General features: G+C 36.0%; 1 pseudogene across 1 annotated transcript; it reads right to left on the bottom strand.

Moving 5' to 3' along the window:
* Positions 1-2,027: 2,027 nt before the first annotated feature.
* On the bottom strand, positions 2,028-8,488 carry LOC308241230 (phospholipid scramblase 1-like; annotated as a pseudogene). The gene is made up of 2 exons: positions 7,820-8,488; positions 2,028-2,142 (listed from the first exon to the last, which is right to left on the bottom strand). The product of its transcript is annotated as a phospholipid scramblase 1-like (transcript).
* Positions 8,489-21,990: the final 13,502 nt, after the last annotated feature.

The raw sequence follows: 21,990 nt of genomic DNA, 5'->3' as shown, positions 1-21,990 counted from the left end.
GAGAGATTACTCTATATAGAAGCCACAGCCTTTATACCCTAATCTTGGAAATGATTTACCCTCATTTCTGCTATACGCTAATAGGTCACAGAAACCAAGCTTAATATATGATGGAAGGGGTCTCCCCAAGAATACGAATACATAATTTGGCAGTGGATATTTTTCACACAACAGTCTTTACCTAAGATGATTATTATATTACTAGATGCCTTGTGCACAACATTCATGCACTTGGGGGAGGGATCCCTCAGCCTGGCCTGCACTCTTTAGCAGTCCGGGAGCCCTTGGGAAATGTCTGACTGATGAAAGCTGTAGTCAGACATCCTTAGCACTGCTGCAGAAGTGAGAGAGGCTCCCACCACTGCCACTGCACTTGCCAGCCGTCAGCCCAGCTTGTGGCTGAGTGGCGCTCCCCCTGTGGGAATGCATCTGCCCCCTGGTGGTCAGTGCGCATCATAGTGACTGGTTATTGCGCTGTTCCGTCAATTTGCATATTACCCTTTTATTATATAGGATATAATTTTTTAATGCCTAGGTATATCCTGGAAACATACTTCTGAAAAGTTTGTGTGAATATAATATTTGTCAATGTCTATTTTTCCACATTCATTCTCCTCCCTAGACTGTGAATTCATCAGGGAAAGTACTCTTTCTTATTCATGTTTATATTTCCGGCTCCACGAACAGCAGCTAAGATAGATGTGCTTAGTAAATACTTATTATCTGTGCTAAATTGTATTATATTTTAATTCTCAAAGTAGTTTATATTTTTTCTTATTTTTAAAATTAATGTATAATTTACATAAAATAAAAAGCGCAACCTTAAGTGTTTATTGTGATAAATTTTGACAATTTTACATGTCAATGTCACCTCACACAAGACATAGAACCCTTCTATCACCCATGAAAATTCTCATGTGCTACTTTTCTTCTCCTTCCACCCTCATGCAATAACTACTGGTATTTTTATTTCTCTCATCATACAATACTCTTACCTGTTACTGAACTTCAAATAAATGGAATAACTTTATGCCAGATGTTTATGTATTTGACCTTTTTTTTTTTTTTTTTTGCTTAATATACATTATTGAGAAACATATTGTTGCCACTTGGATCATAGTTAATTCCTTTTTATTGGTGTACTAGAGGCCCAGTGCACGAATTTGTGAACAGGTGGGGTCCCTTGGCCTGGTTAGCGATTGGGGCAGATCTGCTCGGGGAAGGGACCACAGGAGGTTGGTCCCAGCAGCAAGCTAACCAACGGCCGATTCCCTGAGGAATCGGGCTCCCTCCTCCCTCCTGTTTGGGTCTGGGGTGCAGGTGAACCAGATTTGGGCCTGTTAAGGCCCCAGCAGCAAGGTCTGGGTCATTGTGCATCATAGCTACCCACCAGTCATCCAGTCATTCTGGTCGTTCTGGTCATTTGTTTGTAAAGGTCACTTAGGCTTTTATATATATAGATAATATTCTAATGTATGAATACACCTCAATTTATTTATTCATTCTTCTCTTGTAAGACATTTGGATTCTTTCTACATTTGATTATTATAAACAGAGCTACTGTAAATATTATTTTACAACTTTTTTTCTATAGACACATGATTCCATTTTTCTTGGGTAAATAAATACCAGACAATGAGATCACTGGATGCAATTGTTTTTAATTAATCAAAAGGCTTCTTTATTTTCCAATATGTTTAAGAACTTAAGACAACATTTTTAAAAAATATCAGCTATATCTAATTCCCAAAGAAAATGAAGAGCAGGCAGAAATAGAAATACTAGTTTTTACACTAAGGTTTTGGAGTGATCAAGAGCAATCAACAGCATCAGCATTTCTTTGTACAAAATTTGTGTACAAAGTTGTGGGATGAATTCTCCATAGTAGGATAGAGGCCATGAGCAACATGCAAAGACGGGGAGATCTGAGGGAGCAGTGCACTGACAGAAAGCAGTGAGAGAACAACAGACTGAGAGCACAGACAGCAGTGGGCCTACTCTCCATTCTCCTTGGGAATTAGACATAGTCAGTGGTGACTGTCCTTCCGATTCATCTTTCCTGTCTTCCATTTCCAGTCTTTTGGAAAAAATGTCTTCTTCTTCTCATCTATATGATCCATATCAGCCCCCTTACTTATCCGTCTATTTAACAAATACTTATTGAACATTTACTATTTAGCAGGAAATGTTCTAGAAGCTAGGAAAAACAGAACAGACAAAAATCCCTGCCCTCATATAGCTAAGTGTATTTGCAAATATATATGATCAAAATACGCATTTCACTTATATTCTGTGTTTTTTTCACCTAATAGATTAAAACCGTAATATACCCATATACACTGGAAAATTGGAACTAAGGCCTGCCATAGCATCGCTCACATACTAGGTGCTCATTATATGTTTGTTGAATGCATGAATGAATAAATGTCCCAAAGTTGGAGGAATTATTATGCAATAGAGATTCATTAGGTGAGCATATAAATTAAGGCTTTCTAGGAGACAGCTCAGAAATATATCAGCAATCCTGAATCAAATCCTTTTTGGAAGTACTAAGACTACTAGATGTACCAGTTAATAATGGCAGATTTTGTAGTCAAAGAAAACACGATAATTTTAAGAGAAACATCAAAAGTGCTTTATTCAAAGTAATGTCCATCACTAGCTACACATTTCCCCCATCTTTCAGGTAATTTGTGGATACTGTCCCAATACAACTTTTCTTGTTTTGAGGCAAACTATTCAGAGACCCAATTTTCCACTTCTTTGTATGTTTTGTTGAAGTGCTGCTCAGAAAGTGTGTGTGCCATTGATCAGAACAAGTGGTAATCTGAAGGAGCAAGGTTTGGTGAATATGGTGGGTGGGCTAATACTTCCAAGGCAAGATCTTTTAACGTGTCTTTAACTAGTTTTGAAGTGTGTGATGGTGCATTATCATGAAGTAAAATTACTTTGTCATGTCTTCTGGCATATTCTTGTCATTTCACAATGAAAGCATGGTTCAAACTGATTATTTGTTGTCGGTAGCAATCAGTATTAATGGTTTCACCTGGTTTTAGAAGCTCATAATACACCACACCTTCCTGATCCCACCAAACGCAGAGCATTGTCTTCTTTCTGAAGTGATTTGGCCTTGCAGTCGATGTTGATGGTTGACCTGGATCAACCCATGATTTTGTGCATTTATAATTCTCAAAATAAATCCACTTTTCATCGCCAGTCACAATTCAATGCATAAAAGACTTTCTTTCATGCAGTTGAAGCAACATTTTACTGATGACTTTTCGGTTTTCCATTTGTCTTTTTTCAGTTGATGTGGCACCCACTTTCCTTCCTTTAAAATCTTTCCCATTGCTTATAAATGATCGGAAATTATTTGCTGAACAACGTTTAATCTTTCTGCAAGTTGTTTTTGAGTTTGACAGGCATCTTCATCCAATAACATTTTTAATTGTTGGTCCTCAAACTTTTTCGGTTGACCTGGACGTTCTTTGTCTTTCACATAGAAATCAACACTTTTAAAGCGTTTAAACCAGCATTCACAAGTATCTTGAGATCTTGGAGCATGTTCACCATAATCTTCCTGAAGTGAATGATAACTTTTTCTTCAAAATAAAGTAATGAATTAAAACTTCCCGCAAATGCTTTTTTTTGCACGAAATTCGACATTTTTAAGCATAAAAACATCTATGATGTTAACACCTTCAGCAAATTTGACATATGAAGTTTTGAAGCTTGCTGTCAATACAACAAAATAGCATACATATCAAATTGCATATATATCAACATATGTGTAACTCCATCTATTGAAAAAAATCCGCATTAAAAAATCCACATTGTTAACTGGTACACCTAGTATACTACAATTTTGCCACAAAATACATGGTCTCAATCTGAGCTAAAAATAAAGCTTACTTTTCCAAGAAAAGTCAGACCATTTTAAGAATGAAACTAAAAAGCAAATTTAACTTAATAATGTCAGACATTTATCAATAGCTTAGTGACCGCCAACCAAATTACTTTATACTTGGCTTGTGGTTAAACCTTTAGCACAAATATATTTCTAGATACAAAGGGAAAATTGCATTACACAAAATTCACATGATTAAAAAAATATCACAACTGAAAATCACTCATCTGAGAAAGCTGCAAACCCTGTGCTTGCAAGGTCATGCTGTTTTCAAAGTGAATGTGATCAAAGGGCTTAAAGAACATAAGAAATAACTTTCAAACAGCAAGATACCACATCAAGAGGGCATCATAAGTGGCCAGTGGATAAGCATCAGCACTAAACTGAACTGTTTGACACACAGCTTTGTCTCACTTATTTTTCTGATTATAAAAGTAACATGTCTATTGTATAAAAATCAAGCATATAAAGTTATAAAGAAAAATGTAAATTACCAGGCATAATCTCTGGTAAATATTGGTGAATTTTCTTCTAATCTATTTTTTGCACATATTAGTTGAACTCTGCTATATATAAAAGTTGTGACTGTTTTTCATATATAATACTGCAACACAAGCTTTCCCCCCCCCCCCAGTTTATTATAAATATCTAATTATACTTTCTCTTAGTGACTACATTATAGTTCATCTAACTCTTTCCTTATTTTAACTATCACCATTGTTTTCATATTTTTTCTCTGTCTCAAATTAATACTCCATTAAATGTTTCTGGAGTTTGAGGGATTTATTGGTTTCTGGAGATTGGGCAGGTAATTCAGAATTTTTTACTTAGGGTTTACCTATCCTTAGGAGGGAAATTAAATAATATATATTGCCAATTACTATACAGCCTCATAAATCTGATACATAAAAAGGTAGTCATTCCCTATCCCATGTATATAATATTCTCTAAAAACCAATTCTAACCTAATGAACCCCAGTGACCTGAAACCAGGATTTGATATAGATCCAGAATCCATATTTTCATATTTTAATACATAATTTAACCCCACTGAATTCTGTAATAATTTTATAGATATGTCAATACTCTCTAAAAGGCAGTAAATATCCTTTTTGTGGTTCCTAGAGAATATTGCATTTTTAAACCTCATTTTATTAGATGCAGAAACATTTCAGTAGGTAGAAGATAGGTGCTGAATTTAAATATTTCATCTCATTAATTTCAATTGTTTGTACTCAAATGAAAATGAAGATACTTTCTCTCAAATCTAAACTGATCAATTCTAAAGTCTAATTTGTTGCTACAGGTCCATTTATCTCCCTGTTCAGGACACGATGAAGGTACAGACCTGTCCCTGCAGACTGATGAAAGCATATCTGCTGAAATTTCCACTTTGTATTCTTAAAATACCCCAAGACTTTAAACAGGATAAGCCATGAAAAAAACTCAGCAGGTACAACAAAATAAGACAGATGAGCACACAGAAACATACACCTGGCCCCAAATCTTAGGATATTTTTCAGACCTAATTCCAAAAAGGGGGGCAATGGAGAGCACTTTTTGGGGTCATGTTTCCTAGAGCTTCAGGATAGTTTTAACGCCATTCACTGGGCATTAAGGAATCATCATGAACACAGTGGATTCATTTAGAACATGTGATAAACCACTAAAACATGTAGGAAGAAACCTGAAAGCCTTTTTAAATGAACTTTCAGAGCTGAATTGAAATTCTGGTATCAAAAGTGATTATAGGTATAATTACAACAAATTGGTCTGTCTTGTTACAGATGAATAGTAATGAAACAGGGAAATTAGAAGCAAAAACATGGTGGTATACCTTCAGGCAGATATGAAAGATATATGGGTGTTCCTTAGCCGCTCTTTAAATTCAAGTGTCAAATAGACTCTTTGTAGGGAAACCATTCCACATCCCATTGTTTCAAGGGCAGAACTACAAAGCCAGAATAAATGTAGTCATACCTAATTTCATCTTGCTCTACAATTTGCTGGAAGTTTCCCTATGTTTCTTTTTTTTAATTTAATTTGACAGACAGCTCAGAGCCAAGTGCACTGCTGGGTACTGAGGATATAAAAGTGGTCAAAATATAATTTCTTCCTTCAAGGCATTTATTAGCTAGCACTGTTTTAGGGCATAAGACAATAACTGCACTATGGCCAATTGGGTACCATCAGAGGTATTTCAGTAAATGTCCATTTTATCTTTTGGTACAGACACAAATAATATAAGTTAATCCATACAGACATCATCTTACTTCATGTCCACAAAAACCACAGGTAAGGAGTATTATTGTTTCCACTCAGAAGATGAATAAACACAGGCTTGGAGAGTCATGTGGCAAGTAGAAAGAAGAGCCAAGATTCTAGGCAAAACACCATTGTGACAGTAAATCATAGTGTGTGAGATTCAGATAATTACTTCAGTTTATTTTGCATGTGGAAACAAGTCACCCTTCTGACATTAGAACCATTAAAGTTACAGAATCTTGGAAATCAATGCTTGATCACTGGAACACATAAAAATATCATCTCTTCATAACAATTATTTTATGCCCACATAGTACCTTCAACATTACCCACTATCAGCTAAAGAATATACATCCATGGTTATCACCTTCCTTCCTGGATTAATATATTCCCTTTACCTAAGGTGTTTCCTTCCACATTTCTGATTCACTTCCAACCATTTCTAACATGGCTTTCATTCCAAGCACTACAATTCACTTGCTCTTGTCAGGACCCAGTGGACACTTGTGTGTCCTCATATTATTGCCTCTCAGGTGCATTCAACAAAGCTATTCATGTCTTACTTGACTCACCTTTTTTGCTGTCCTTTCATGACATAGCTCTGCCCGGTCTCACTATATCCAAGCATCCTCTCCATCTCCTTCAATGGCCTTGCCACTACATATTAATGACTCATTTCTTGGTCCTGAGCCCTCTACCTTTCTCAGTCTATATGCTTCTTCTATGTAATCTCATTAACATCTGTAACTTTATATGCTAGCTTTATGCTGATAGCTACCAAATTTATATCTCCCAAAGACCTCTCCTCTGAGTACAAGATATAGCCAATTATATAACTGACATTTCCACTTGGCTATTGAATGACCATCTTAGTTCCCACTAACTTCTTCCCTAACATGATTATCACCTTCATTTTCCCATTTCAGAAAATAACATTATCTTATGCAATTGCTAGATAAAAACCTAGGAAGCCATTCTTGAATCCTTGCATTTCCTACTTTTCTCGAATTCAACCCAGCAGCAAATACCATCAATTATACCTTCAAAGTAAAGCTTGAATTTATCTTCTCTCCATCTTCTTTCTCATTAATTTTGTCTAAAATACTATATATATACTAGAGGCCCGGTGCATGAAATTCGTGCATCGGGGGTGGGGGGTTCCTCAGCCCAGCCTGCACCCTCTCACAATCCGAGACTGCTGGCTTCTAACTGCTTGCCTGCCTGATCACCCCTAACTACTCACCTGCCTGCTTGATTGTCCCTAACTGCCTCTGCCTGCCAGATCACCCCTATCCACTCTGTCTGCCTGCCTGATGACCCTAACTGCTCACCTGCCTGCCTGATGGCCCCTAACTACTCTGTCTGATCACCCCAACCACTCTGCCTGCTGATTGCCCCTAACCGCCTCTGCCCAGGCCCCCGCCACAGTGACATCCATAATGACGTGCAGAAAGTCATTCTGCTATCTGGTCTAATTAGCATATTATGCTTTTATTATTATAGATATCCCACATTGGTTCTTATTTTTTTTTCTACCAAGGAGATTTTTATTAATTCACTACCAAACTCCTGCTCTCTGTTCTTTGCCTCCAGTCCTTTAAAAAACAAAACAAACAAACAAACAAAATGAAGTAAATGGGGCAATACATGCCAAGCATCACAGCTTTTATTTTCATATCAAGTTCTAAAGGGAACTGGATCCCAAAGTTATTGGCATCTATAAATCACAAAACCAGTCTATTGCTTGGGAGTCTTGCCAACCACATTTTCTTCATCAAGAGATTCAATCTCAAAATCAATATCACCACAACATGGACCAATAATTTTTAGTACATCCTCTCTCCTCTTCATTTTGAACTGTAAACTTTGGCTGGCATGGATACCAATTCTGAGTAACAAAACCTGCTGGTACACTAGGAGGAGTGCGGATTTCTATCTCTTGAGGGCAGCAGGGGCAACAACAGCTGGTACACCTCAGTGGTCTCTCCAGAGTTATGACCTCTTGGCCCATATTATCAAGAATCCTTACAGGAAACGACTTAAAAGCCCCATAGCAGTTTAGGTACAGAAATTACTATCCTCTACTGCAAAGTAAATAGTTTGTCTAAGGCTGTTCTTCATTTTATATTTAATACTAGTTCCAAACCTTGTGAAGACTTCCAGAAGCTCAACTTGCTGATGAATCAGTATCTGATCTATCTGCCTGAAATATGCCAATCCTGGTGGACAGTCTAATGGAGGTGGTGATGCTGGCATCCATCGTACCCCTGCAACTATTCCTGGCTGATTATACAATGGCAGGAGTTGGACAGGAAAGCCCACTGAACCATCCCTCCCGTCAAAAAATCCATGGAGTAATTCAATAATATTTATTGATAGCACAGTATGTGCTAGGGCCCTGGCCAGGCAGCTCAGTTTGTTAGAGCGTGTCCCAATACACCAAGGTTGCAGCTTTCATCTCCAGTCCAGGCACATCTAAGAAGCAACCAATGGATGCATAAACAAATAGAACAACAAATCAATCAATCTCTTTCTCTCTCCCTAAAATCAATCAGTATACTATGTGCTAGAAACTTTTCTATAAGCTAGAGATACAAAAAATGACTAAAATTCAATTATTACAGAACTTCATTCTAGTGGAAACAGCACAGAATAAACAAAAAAATTAAATGTATTAGTATGCCAGATGGTGATAAATACTAAGGAGAAAAACTACTAGTAAGCAAACAAAGGCAATAGGAAACGCCAGATGCAAGTAAATTGTAAGCTAAATAGAGTGGTTGAGTCCTACAGCAGACAGAGATGATACTTTTTTTAGTGTAATTAGTTCATATCATTACACACCTTAAATTCTTCTAATGAGTCACATTAAAACCTAAGGGAAAATCTAAAAATTCTTATTTTGGGTCTCCTGACTACCTATCCAGCTTTCCTCCTTCATCATAGATTCCAGAAGGTTCCATTCAGTTTCTCAGCACTCTAAATGTTTCTGCGTCAAGGCCTTTGCACTGTTTTCTCTACCTGGAACATTCTCTCTCAGCTCTACTTTTAGCAGACTCATCAGATATCACTTAGTAAGAGATGCCTTTTCTGAGCATACATTATCAAATAGCACAACCATCCACCAAGATGTGCTTAACTTATTTAGTCACCGTATAAAACCTATCACAATTGTTTCAAACGCATATTATCTTACTTTTCTATTATGTATTATACCAGTAGAGTGTGTGTTTCATGAGGACAGACCCTCATGCTCTGTCTAGTCACTGCTTCATCCCCAACCTAGAGTTGCACCTGCCATGAGTAAGCACTCTGTAAATACTTGGTTGTTGATTGGTTGAATGAGTGACTATAAATTCCAATTCCAATTGTTTCCATTCAGAAAAATGTATTGAACACACACTGTGTGCCAGACATTGGCATAATTCTTAACATATGCCTGGTCTGTAGAATGTAGGCGGATTATCTTACCTTATTCAGAATTAGAGAAATATAAAATTCTGGTGATAAAAGGACTTTTAAAAATGACTTTTAAATTCAATCTCTCCAGGAAAATGAAGCTAAAGGATGTTAAATGACATGTTCAAATCACATAACTTTAAGAGTACAGTAAAAACCTACCCCAGTTGAAGGCTTCTCCTGTGAGTACATTGTAATAAGAACGTGAGCAGCAAAATGTCTCAGCTCCAGAATGTTGTAAATTGAGGGAATGTTCACACAGGATGCCAAATGACATCAATATTAAATATGAAGTGTAAATTATTTTTATATGTTTTATGAAAAATGAATAGATAATAACTTTCATTTTCAATTTTTTGCTGTGAATCCCTGAATGGATATACTTAAAGAGCATTATGAGTATCATATTTTCAGCTAGACCAGGTAGAATGCAGATGTCTAAGGACAACGCTCTGAAACACCAAAAATTTCATGATTAGGACACATTTGATTCAAGGATTGATCACCATTATTACCTTTCTTTCCCAAGACTCCAGTAAATAAAGATACAGGATTTTAAAAAGGTAAAACATCAATCAAGAGAATGTGATTAGGGGAAGAGCATCAATAGAAAATAGATTCCAAGAAACCTCTTAAAGATGAGTGGGTGGAGGTGTATAACTGAGGAAGAGGAACAAAGGAAGCATAGCTGGTGTGCTCACAGGAGGACATGTAAAGGAGGGAAAACTGCTTTCCCTGCAGAAGCTCAAGAGGCTTGCCACTCAGAAATGTCAAGTGCTTATGAAGCCAAAGGTAAGAACTAAGGCTAAAAACTGGAGATAAACTGATAGTTTATAAAAGATTTGACTGGAAACATGGTATCAAACCTCACCAACTAAATAAACTTCTCCAAGGCAATGAACCAAAGGTCCCACAACACAATAGCCAGGTGGCCACTCCAGTGGGGGCATCTCAGTGGATGGAGTGGTCACCTGGCTGTTGTGCTGTGGGACTCTGCCCATCCTAGGATGTCTCTGGGGCTTCTCAATTTCTTTAGGGAGGACCCTTTTGGTTCACTTGGGATCAATGAGATCAAATCCCAAATTTAACTGGAACAAAATATCTAGATGTTTTCATTTAATAGAATGCAAGCTTGGACTGCTAGTGGCCATATTTTTCACCATTTGGTAAAATGAAGCCAATGCCAAGCAAAGCAGATCCTAAATATGGAAGGAACCAAAGTCCTAATAACCTCATAGAGCACCTGGCTACAGAGGGGCCTTTATTTAGAGTTACCCGTAAAATTCAGAGAGGAAACCAAATGCATTTTTTGCTAAATGAAAATGTTTAAAATCATAGAAAATATTACAATATAAGATAATTTTTATAGTTTATTTTTACTTCACCACATTCTTATAAAAATGGAGTTTGGTTTTGAGAGGGAATATACTTAGAGATATGAGGTTAAGTAGTATTTTTATTTTTGTTATATACTTCTGTATTTTGAGATTTTTGCTTAAATTTATAACTTAATTTTCTTAATAATAACAATAAAACTTTTAAGGAAAAAATGTGTAAGGCAAGAGCTGAGAGAGATAAAGACAAACTGGATGTATCTAAAATACAGACATGGGAGAGTCGAGAAGCATATTTCTGGAAAGAAGTCAGACTACAGAGAAAGAAATGAGTGCACTGATGGCAACACTGGATTCTGCATTAACTCTATGGTCCTGGAAAACAGTAACAGTTAAAGAAGTTACTTCACCTTTTGTGTTCCAGAATATGTCTTATTACAAAGAAACACCATTCCCCATATGACTTAGATCAGACTCGTAGATGCCCCATTTTTCTTCCTATGACAAGGCTGGACACAGAGCCTCCCAATTCCCATCCTTTCCCTCATAATGACTAGCTGACTGTTTCATCCCTACTCATAAGTCACGGAAAAAATGCTTCTTAACTATATGTTGATTACATTTTCTTTCTCCAGGCTGCTGACTTTTGATTCACATCTCAGCCTGAGCCACTACAGGACCTCTTCTTAATGCCCCTTCTGACAATATGTTAACTAACCTCAGGGTAGAAATCTCTGATCTACTGTCTTTTCACAGCCACTCTCACTCATCCTATTTCCCAACCTGGTTCTTCCTTTTCTGACTACTCTTTGTGATGCTCACAGAGTTTATGGCCCAAGCATTCTCTCTATTACAACAGTTTCCCTTCTCCTATTGCAGGAGTCTCCTTCCTCCCTCTTACGATAAAGTCTCTCCTGATGTAAGTCTGGTTTTGTTTTTCTCTGATACTAGTTAAAAGTTCATGGAGTAAAGATAAACTCTAGAAAGGGGCTAAGGAAAAAAGTTTCTCAGCAGAATTGAAGTCAGCACATAGATTGATGTGCAGAGAAGAGAGGGAAGCTTGCAACGTTATTGAGATTTCAAACTGACGTCAGAAAAAGCATGTCAGTTGCCCACATAAAACACAAGTCTTCTTGGATCCCTTTATACAAAGCAGGGCCAGATGATGGTTCAACCTAAGATGGGAAGAGGGAAGGCATAACAGTGGTCAAAGGAAACACAAAGTTAGAGCTATGGGATAGACATGCAGTCTACAGATGAGGAATGGCAGAGAGAGCACCTGGAAGATGCAATAGGTGCTTTATTCCTGGGGATATGTTCCAAGAACTGTAGTGGATGCCTAAAACCACAGATAGTCCTGAACCCTATACATACTATGTGTGTATCTCATATATATATATATATATATATATATATATATATATATATATGAGATAAAATTTAATTTATAAATTATGCAAAGTAAGATATTAAAAATAACAAAATTGAACAATTATAACAATATACTATTATAAGATTAAATGAATGTGCTCATGTATGCTTTCTCTCTATCTTTCTTTTTTTCTCTCTTTCACTCTCATAACAGACCTGTTAACCAGGATGGCAACCAAATGACTAAGTATATGGAGCATATACAGTGAGGATACGCTGGACAAAGGGAAGATTCACGTCCTGGGTGGGACAAAGTAGAACAGCCTGAGATTTCATCACACTACTTGGAATGGCATGAAATTAAAACTTACAAATTGTTTGCTTCTGGATTTTTTTCACTTAATATTTTCAGACCATAGTTGATCACGGGTACCTGAAATTGCAGAAGGCGAAACTGTGGATAGGGAGGGACTATTATACTGTGCTGAATGTTGAAGCAACACCATCGCAAAAGTCAAAATCCAAACTGTCAGCTTTTGTTGATGAAAATAACTGTCCATCCTCTGCTTCCAGGCATACCTCACAACGGCAACCTTAATGAGACCTTCATCGTGTGTGGAATCTGAAGCTGTACAGGAGCCATAAGGAGAACACCTTTTCAGCTACAATCCTTATGATCTTACTTTTCAGTAAAAGTGGTGAAGCTTTAGGAGAGTAAACTAAGCTTTTCCTACCGCTGCTCATTGAACATTGACTCCAGAGGAGTGTTTCTGATCTTTTTTTCCTGAGGCGCTAACTCTAGAAAATGGGACATAGAAGCCAGCTTTTAATGACAAGCATTTGCAACAATCAAGGTAAACCCATTATTATCCATCCCTATTATTATCATCCTTAGTAGTATTAAGAACAATTGCAGCAGAACCTTTGTGTTCAGATGTAGTGGATCAGCCTCAAGCAGCAATTCTCAGCAAGTAAGTAGGAAGAGATGGTATTCTTGGTAGGATGCATAAGTAGGAAAGATGGTTGTCATAATATAGCTAATACTTCCAAACAAAATATCCATTTCATGTACTTATGTCTTTTATGTCCTTAAAGTTTATTACAAATGATAGATGTAAATAAAAATCTGTCCACTACAGGTTATTTACATTTTGAAAATTTGGAAATATCCAATTTTGGGTTAGTTTGAAATGTTTAATATATTCATAAAAATACATCATATATATGCCATAAATCTATATTTAGAATCTTGATACATAGATATGTAGATATAGACATATACATGAAAGGATAGCTGCAATATGTTGTTGAGAGTGAAAAAGCAAGTTTCAGGACAAGCTGAGATAAGCACACAGAGATGTATTCCCAAAAGACTGACAATGAACCAGAGATTGTGGCTCCTAAAAAGCTGATTATGGGGTGCAGAGGGATAAGAGTATGACATCAATTTTTTGTTTTATATATTTCTGTATTTTCTTTTGTCAATAAATGAGTGCTGCTTTTTATAATTTAAAATATCAATTTTAATATAAAAATAAATGCTAGGACAGATAAATATTCTCTGAAAAGGTGGCCAGTTTTTTTCCAACATGGCAACTCTTCAATAGAGCGGCCTATAAAATATGAAACTGTTTTGCAATCCTTAGAACAGTTAAAGCCCCAAATAGTAAGGACACATAAGACTTTGAGAAAACCAGCAACATGAGAATTTAAAAATACCCTTTGAACTATGCTTCAATCTATGTAATAAAAGCCACTAGCACTCATGATTAGGAACAATACTCTATCAGAATTTTCTGTCACATTTAGAAATGTGCTGCTTTTATTTTCTTTAATATCATTTTGTTATTTATGACTCCACTGCTTATGCATGTCCTTCATTAAACCCTCAGACCTCTTTAAGAATTTCAAGAGAGCAACAACTGAATTTTTAACAAGCATGGGCTCCTTCTGAGAGAAAGACCTTGTGCGAATGTACGTGTCACACACCCTTAAAGCAGGCCCTGGATTTCAAGAGAAATGCAAGAAGTTGCCACAGTGCCAGGTTTGTGAAACATGTGGGAGTTGATAGTCTAGGTATAAATGAAACATGTGCGGGAAACAGGCTGAGCTCTTCTGCTGTATAAAGAGCATTTAAGTGTCTGAATATTGCAACCACAGTGGGCGGGACATTTATCGCATACCTGTTGATTTTGTTGTTTGGTAATGCCTTTTAGTTCATTTTTCAATAAGCTATTTCATTGGTAATGAGCATAAAAGACACAAGTGGATGTTTATTTTTTTTAAATAGGCTTTTAAGTTCTGTTTCTCAAGGAAATTGATGATGCACATGTAATTTGTGTTGTGTTTGTCAGTGTTTACCATCTTCATTGGAGACATGGTGATTTCATGGACTGAAAACCAGAAGATGTCAGAATCTGTTGAAGAATTATCAGCATCCACTTCAACAGTTAATAGCTATTTTAAGAAAAATTTCTCAAAGACAATCATTTAACATGTACAGCTGTACAACTCTATCAAGCATAACTTTTCATTAAGATCAAAAGATTATGCTTATAAATTAATCTCACTTATTTTTATAAACCCATGAAATGTGAAATAATAGCTGTTAATGAGCTGGCTCTATTCACTGTAAAACTTTGTAAATAGTTAAAGTTTGCTACTTATATATCAGTATTATCATATACTGTAAGCAGAAAATCATTAACTCCAATAATGGTTTAATAATTTCACCCAAATCATGGAATCAAAAATGAAGCTTTTGTAAGTTCTTTCTGACAAAGATGAAACATTTGGCCTTATTTTTAATCAACTTTACTGAAGTATGGTTTAAATATGATAAAAGTCACCATTTTCATTGTATTGATGAATTTTGACACATGTGATGCACCACTGCCACAATAAAGATATAAAACATTTTCATCATCCCATACCACTTGCTATTAACCCTTAGTAGTCAACTTCTTGGCCCTAGAAAAACACTGACCTGCTGTCATTACAAATTAAAATTTTATATAAAGAGAGTTATACAATATATACTCTTTTGTATCTGAATTATTTTACCCAGTATGACTTTTTGAGATTCATTTATGTTGTTGCATATTCAATTAGTTTGTTTGTTTGTTTTTGTTAATGAGTACTATTCTATTGTGTGAATATACCATGATTTATTTAGCCATTTATCTGTTGACATGTGGGTATTTTCGATTTGAGACTATTATGATACAAGCTGGTATGATCTTTGCTGCTCAGATCTTTCGGTGATCATATGTTTTCTTTTAAATACCTAGGAGTGGGATTTCAGGGTCATATGTTAAGTGTGTGTCGCATTTAATAAGAATCTGACAAAATATTTTCCAAAATATTTTCATATTCCTACAAGCAATGAATGCAACTTCTAATTGCTCTACATCTTTGCCAACACATTACAAAATATTTTATCATTTTTTGAAATACATAGTTATAGCTCATTGTGGTTTTAATTTTCATTATTCTGGTGACTAATTATGCCCAGAACATTTTTGTATGCTTATTGGCCATTTATATATCTATTTTGTGAAGTGTATATTCAAATATTTTACCAAATTTTGTTGGGTGTTTATCTATTCATTATAAAGTGCAGTTTTTTGTTATAGCCTAGATATAAGTCCTTTTTCATATAAATGTATTATAAATATTTTCCTAGTCTATAAAAATATAAAGTGATTTATATTATATGCAAAGCATCATCATTATGTAATTTAGAACATTTTCATTATCCCCAATGAAACTCTGTACCTATCAACAACCACACACCATTTTTTTCTTCCCCATAATCTGGCAACCACTAATCTATTGTCTGTCTCTGTGGAGCTGCCTATTCTAGACATTTCATGGAAATGGAATATTGTAACGTGGTCTTTTGTGATTGATATTTTTCACTTCGAATATTTTCAAGTTTCATCCATGTTGTAGCATGTTTCAATATTAATTTATTTTCTTCTATATATATAAAAGCCAAGTGACTGGAATGGCGGAACAACTGGAATGACTGGAACGACCAGAAGGACCAGTCACTATGATGCACACTGTGGTGACCAACCAGCCCGATCAGGGCCTTGATAGCCACCCCCCACCCCTCGCGGCCCTTCCCCCTGGCTATCCTGGCCCTTGATTATCCCCCGACCCCAATCAGGGGCAGGGCTAGCAGCCAACCTCCCGCATCCCCTCCCCCTCGTAAGCCCAGCCCGATTGGCCCCCATTGGGGCAGGCCAGCCAGACCCCACCCATGCACAAATTCATGCACCAGGCCTCTAGTTGTCAAATAATAATCCATTGTATGGATATGCCACATTTTATTTATCCATTTATATATAATCCATTTGGTATTATATATGCTTCTGCTATGAACAGACATTTATAATTTATGTGTGGACAGGTATTTTACTTTATTTGGGGTATATATCTATGAGTGGAATTGCAATATGTTAACTCTCTGTTTAACATTTTAAGGAACTACCAAACTGTGTTCCAAAGAGGTTGCACCATTTGACCATACTACCAGCAGTAACTGGGAGTTCCAATTTCTCCACATTCCAGGTAACATTTCTTATTGTCTTTTTTATTTTTGCCATTCTATTAGGTACGTTGTGCTATCTTGTTATATTTTTTTAAATGTGTTTTTATTGATTTGAGAGAGAGAGGGAGAAAAAGATAGAAATATCAATGATGAGAGAATTATCAGTTGGCTGTCTCCTGCACACCCCTGACTGGGGATTGAGCCTGAAACCTGGGCATGTACCCTGACCAGGAATCAAACTGTGATCTCCTGGTTCATGGATCCAGGTTCAAACTCTGAGACACACTGACCAGACATTGTTGTGGTTTTATTTGCATTTCCCCAATGATTAGAGATATTGACTATGTTTGTATATGATTATTGGCTATTTGTATATCTTTGAAGAAATTACTTTTCAAATCCTTTGGCCATTTTTTAATTGTATTATTTGTCTTTTTATTATTGGACTAGAGGCCCGGTGCATGAAATCTGTGCATGGGGGCTGTGTCCCTCAACCCAGCATGCACCCTCTCCAACTGGGACCCCTCAAGGGATGTCTGATTGCCCATTTAGGCCCAATCCCACCAGGATCGGGCCTAAATGGGCAGTCGGACATCCCTCTCACAATCCAGGACTGTTGGCTCCCAACCTCTCGCCTCCCTGCCTGACTGATTGCCCCTAACCGCTTCTGCTTGTCAGCCTGATCACCCCCTAACCACTCCTCTGTCAGTCTGATCAATGCCTAACTGCTCCCCTGCTGGCCTGATTGCCCCCAACTACCCTCCCCGGCTGGCCCGGTCAACCCTAACTCCCCTCCCATGCCAGCCTGGCCCCCTAAATGCCCTCCCCTGCCAACCTGATTGCCCCAAACTGCCCTCCCCTGCCGGCCTGGTCACCCCTAACTGCCCTCCCCTACAGGCATGATCACCTCCAACTGCCCTCCCTTGCAGGCCTGGTCCCTCCCAACTGCCCTTCCCTGCAGGCCTGGTCCCTCCCAACTGCCCTCCCCTGCTGGCCTGGTCTCTCCCAAATGTCCTACCCTGCCAGCCCAGTCACCCCTAACTGCTCTTCCCTGCTGGCCATCTTGTGTCCACATGGGGGCAGCCATCTTGTGTGTTGGAGTGATGGTCAATTTGCATATTACTTCTTTATTATATAGGATTATTTACACATTATGGGTACCAATATCTTGTCATATATATGATTTCCTAATGTATTTATCTCAGTCTATAGGTTGTCCATTTTCTTGATGGCACCTTTTGAAGCACAAAAGATTTTCATTTTGATAATGTGAAGTTTATGTATTTTTTTCTTTTGTTGTTTATGCTTTTGTGTCAGATCTAAGAAACCATTGTGTAATCTAACATCACAAGATTTAGATTTACATTTTCTTATAAGAGTTTCATAGTCTTATTTCTTACAATTCATTCTCTGAAGTATTTTTAGCTAACTTTTGTATATGGTGTGATACAGGGGTTTTTTTGTTGTTCTTATTGGGTTTTTGTTTTGTTTTATTTTTTTGTGGGTTTTTCTTTTTTCTTTTTGCATGTGGGTGCTCAGTTATCTCAGCACCATTTGTTGAAAAGACTATTCTTTCTCCATTAGATTGTCCTGGTACCCTAGTTGAAAACACTTAGGCCAGTACCACACCCTCTTGATTATTGCAGCTTTGTAGTCAGTTTTAAAATCAGGAAATTTGAGTCTTCTACCTTTATTCTTTTACAGGATGTTTGTGTCTATTCTAGGTCCCTTGAATTTCCATATGAACTTTAGGATCAGCTTGTCAATTTCTGCAGAAAAGACAGCTGGGATTTTTATAGGGGTTGCATTGACTCTGTAGATCAATTTGGGGACTATTGCCATCTTACCAATATTAAGTTTTTTGATCCATGAATAGGGATTATTTTCCATTTATTTATATCTTCTTTTACTTTTGAATGTTTTATAGTTTTCAGAGTATATATTTTGTACTTCTTCTGTTTAATTAATTTGAAAGTATTTTATTCATTTAAAGCTATTATAGATTTGCTTTATTAATTTCATTTTTAGTGTATTCACTGTAACTGTATAGAAAGACAATTGATTTTTGTATATTGATCTTGTATTCTTTAACCTTGGTGAACTTGTTTACTAGTTCTAATAATTTCTTAGTGTGTGGTACAGTGTTTAAGCAAGGTTGCGCAAGAATTTCCTCCTAATATGAAGCACTACTAAAAAGAAAGATATATATAATTCAAGTAGAAGATGTCACGTGCATTTGTACATTCATATATTTTTTAGATCTTTAAAATGAATAATTTACACTTAAAATTTAAAAAACAAAAAGTCAGAATCAAACCAACGCATATAAATGGTTTTAGCATAGTTATAATTATATTAATTTTATGGTTTTAGAATAGCTTTAATTACATTGATTTTTATCAATACAGACATCAGCAGTATTTTGCATACCTTTAATTAAGAATGTCCTTTAAAAACTCTCTTTGCTTCAAGTTTCAAACAGAATGAGAAATCATCTTATTTTCTCATGAACATTCACTAGAGAACATTTCATAGTGCCTCATAGAACTCAACAAAGCTGACTTTGATATAATATATATTTATCACCTAATAGATAAGGAAAATTGAGTGTGAATTGAGTTTTCATAAATGAATTTACACTTTATTGCATGAAAACAACCCATTATTTAGAAAAATTATATACTGAATCCATGCATAGATAGGAAAATTATTATGAAAATTGATAATTATCATCCATTTTATCCATGTTACAAATTAAGATTTTTATAAATGAAATTTTACTTAGTGCACAATATAGACTTAATTTACATTGTCCTCTGATGTTTTGGTCACTAAGAATTCTAGAACTTTAAGGTTAATTCAGTAAAGTAGAAGAATACAAAATGGAAGGTGTCATATACTTAAATATTCAGAAGTTGATTGCATTTATATATACAATAATGAACTACCAGAAAGGAAACTAAGGAAACAATCCCGTTTACAGTTGCATCAAAAAAATAAAAACACATCTAGGAATAAATTTGACAAAGAAAGTAAAATACCTATATGTCAAAGACACCAAAGAAGAAAATTAAAGAAGATACAAATAAATGGAAGCATATAACATGTTCATGGGTAGGAATAATTAACTAGAGTTTCCATACTACCCTGAGAAATCAATGGATTCAACACAATTCTTACCAAAATACCAATGGTATATGTCACAAAACTAGAAAAAATAATCCAAAAATGTATATGGAACCACAAAAGACATTGCATAGCCACAGCAATGTTGAGAAAGAAGGTATCATCCTATCTAATATAAAACTATACTACAAGGCTATAGTAATCCACACAGCCTGGTACTGGGATAAAAATAGGATCAGGCCCAAACCGGCATCGGACATCCCCCGAGGGGTCCCAGATTGCGAGAGTGTGCGGGCCAGGCTGAGGGGACCCCCCCTCCCCTTTGGGCCTCTAGTACATATGCTAAGGCATTTAATATCCAAAATTTATAAAGAACTCATATAACTCAACACCAAAAAGAGAAACAATACAATTAAGAAATGGGCAGAGGACCTGAATAGACACTTCTCCAAAGTGGACATACAGTTGGCCAATAGACATATGAAAAGATGTTCAACATTACTAATCATCAGGAAAATGCAAATGAAAACCACCATGAGATATCACCTCACAACTGTTGTACTGTGGGTGGGAATGCAGATTGGTGCAACCACTGTAAAAAGCAGTATGTAGTTACCCCTCCAAAATAAAAATGGAACTGCCTTATGACCCAGTGATTCCACTTCTGAGAATATATCTGAAGAGTGCAAAACACTAATATGAAAGAATATATGAACTTTTAAGTCCATTGTAGTATTATTTACAAAAGCTAAGATATGGAAGTAGATCAAGTGACCATCAATAGATGAGTGGATAAAGAAAATATAATACATATATATAATGGAATATTACTTGACTGTAGAAAAGATGGAATTCTTTCCCTTTGGGACAGCATGGATAGACTGAGAAGGTATTATGCTAAGTGAAAAAAGTCAGTCAGAGAAAGATAAATACCTTATAATTTCACTTATATGTAGAATCTAAAGAAGAAAATAAATGAACAAACAAAACAAAAGTACACTTATGGATACAGAGAACAAATTGATGGTTGCCAGAGAGGAGGGACATTGGGATAATGGGTGAGAAAGGTGAAGGGACCTTTCAGATTCTTAGCACAAATTGTTAGTTACAAAATAGTCATGGGGATGTAATGTATAGAATAGGGAATATAGTCAATAATATTTTAATAAATATGTTTAGTGCCAGAGAGGTATTGGAAATATCATGGGGAACACTTTGTAAAATATATGATTGTCTAACCATACTGTGTACTTAAAACTAATTCAAAATAATATTGAATGTATAGAAAAAGAACTCTAGAACTTTATACAAATTAAAATAATAGAATATTTATATTATTTGCCTTTCTACATGGACATGGAGTTTTTGATCCTTTATATGCATGTCTTTTAAACAATACACTTATCAAAAATAGATCCAATAAATAGATGAAATATGGAGGGAGGCCCAACAAATATAGACACTGTTCTTAAAACAATAGGCAGTTGACAATAGAGAGGGCTATCTGGTGAAGAGTGAACTCCCTATTATTGGAAATGCCCAAGTGATACATTAAAAACAACCAATCACACCTATAGTCAAGGAGACTTCAGCATTATATAGAGAATTCAATTTGTAACCTCTAAGAAAATGTATACTAAGACAATAAATTTTAGTGAGATTCAATTTTCTATCATCTAAATTGTTTTGCCTAATTTTATGCCATCTGTGAAATAAAACTACAAGTCTATATTATATATTTACACTTACATATAAATGTACAGGTGCATTCTAAAGAGGATGCTGCTTTCACTTGCTGGGTAGAATTGATTTGTGTGTTTGTGTGTGGGTATGTGTGAGTATGTACAATACTGTATATATAATGTTATGTGTGTATAAAGACTTTTTTTCTCATACTCTTATCCATGGCACAAAATACATATTATTTCTAAAAGAAAAACAGTACTGTGAACTGTGACCCAAAAAATTTA

This window comes from Plecotus auritus, assembly GCF_963455305.1.
Source record: "Plecotus auritus genome assembly, chromosome: 2".
NCBI lineage: Eukaryota > Metazoa > Chordata > Mammalia > Chiroptera > Vespertilionidae > Plecotus > Plecotus auritus.
This window is presented reverse-complemented; position numbering and strand designations above follow the sequence as displayed.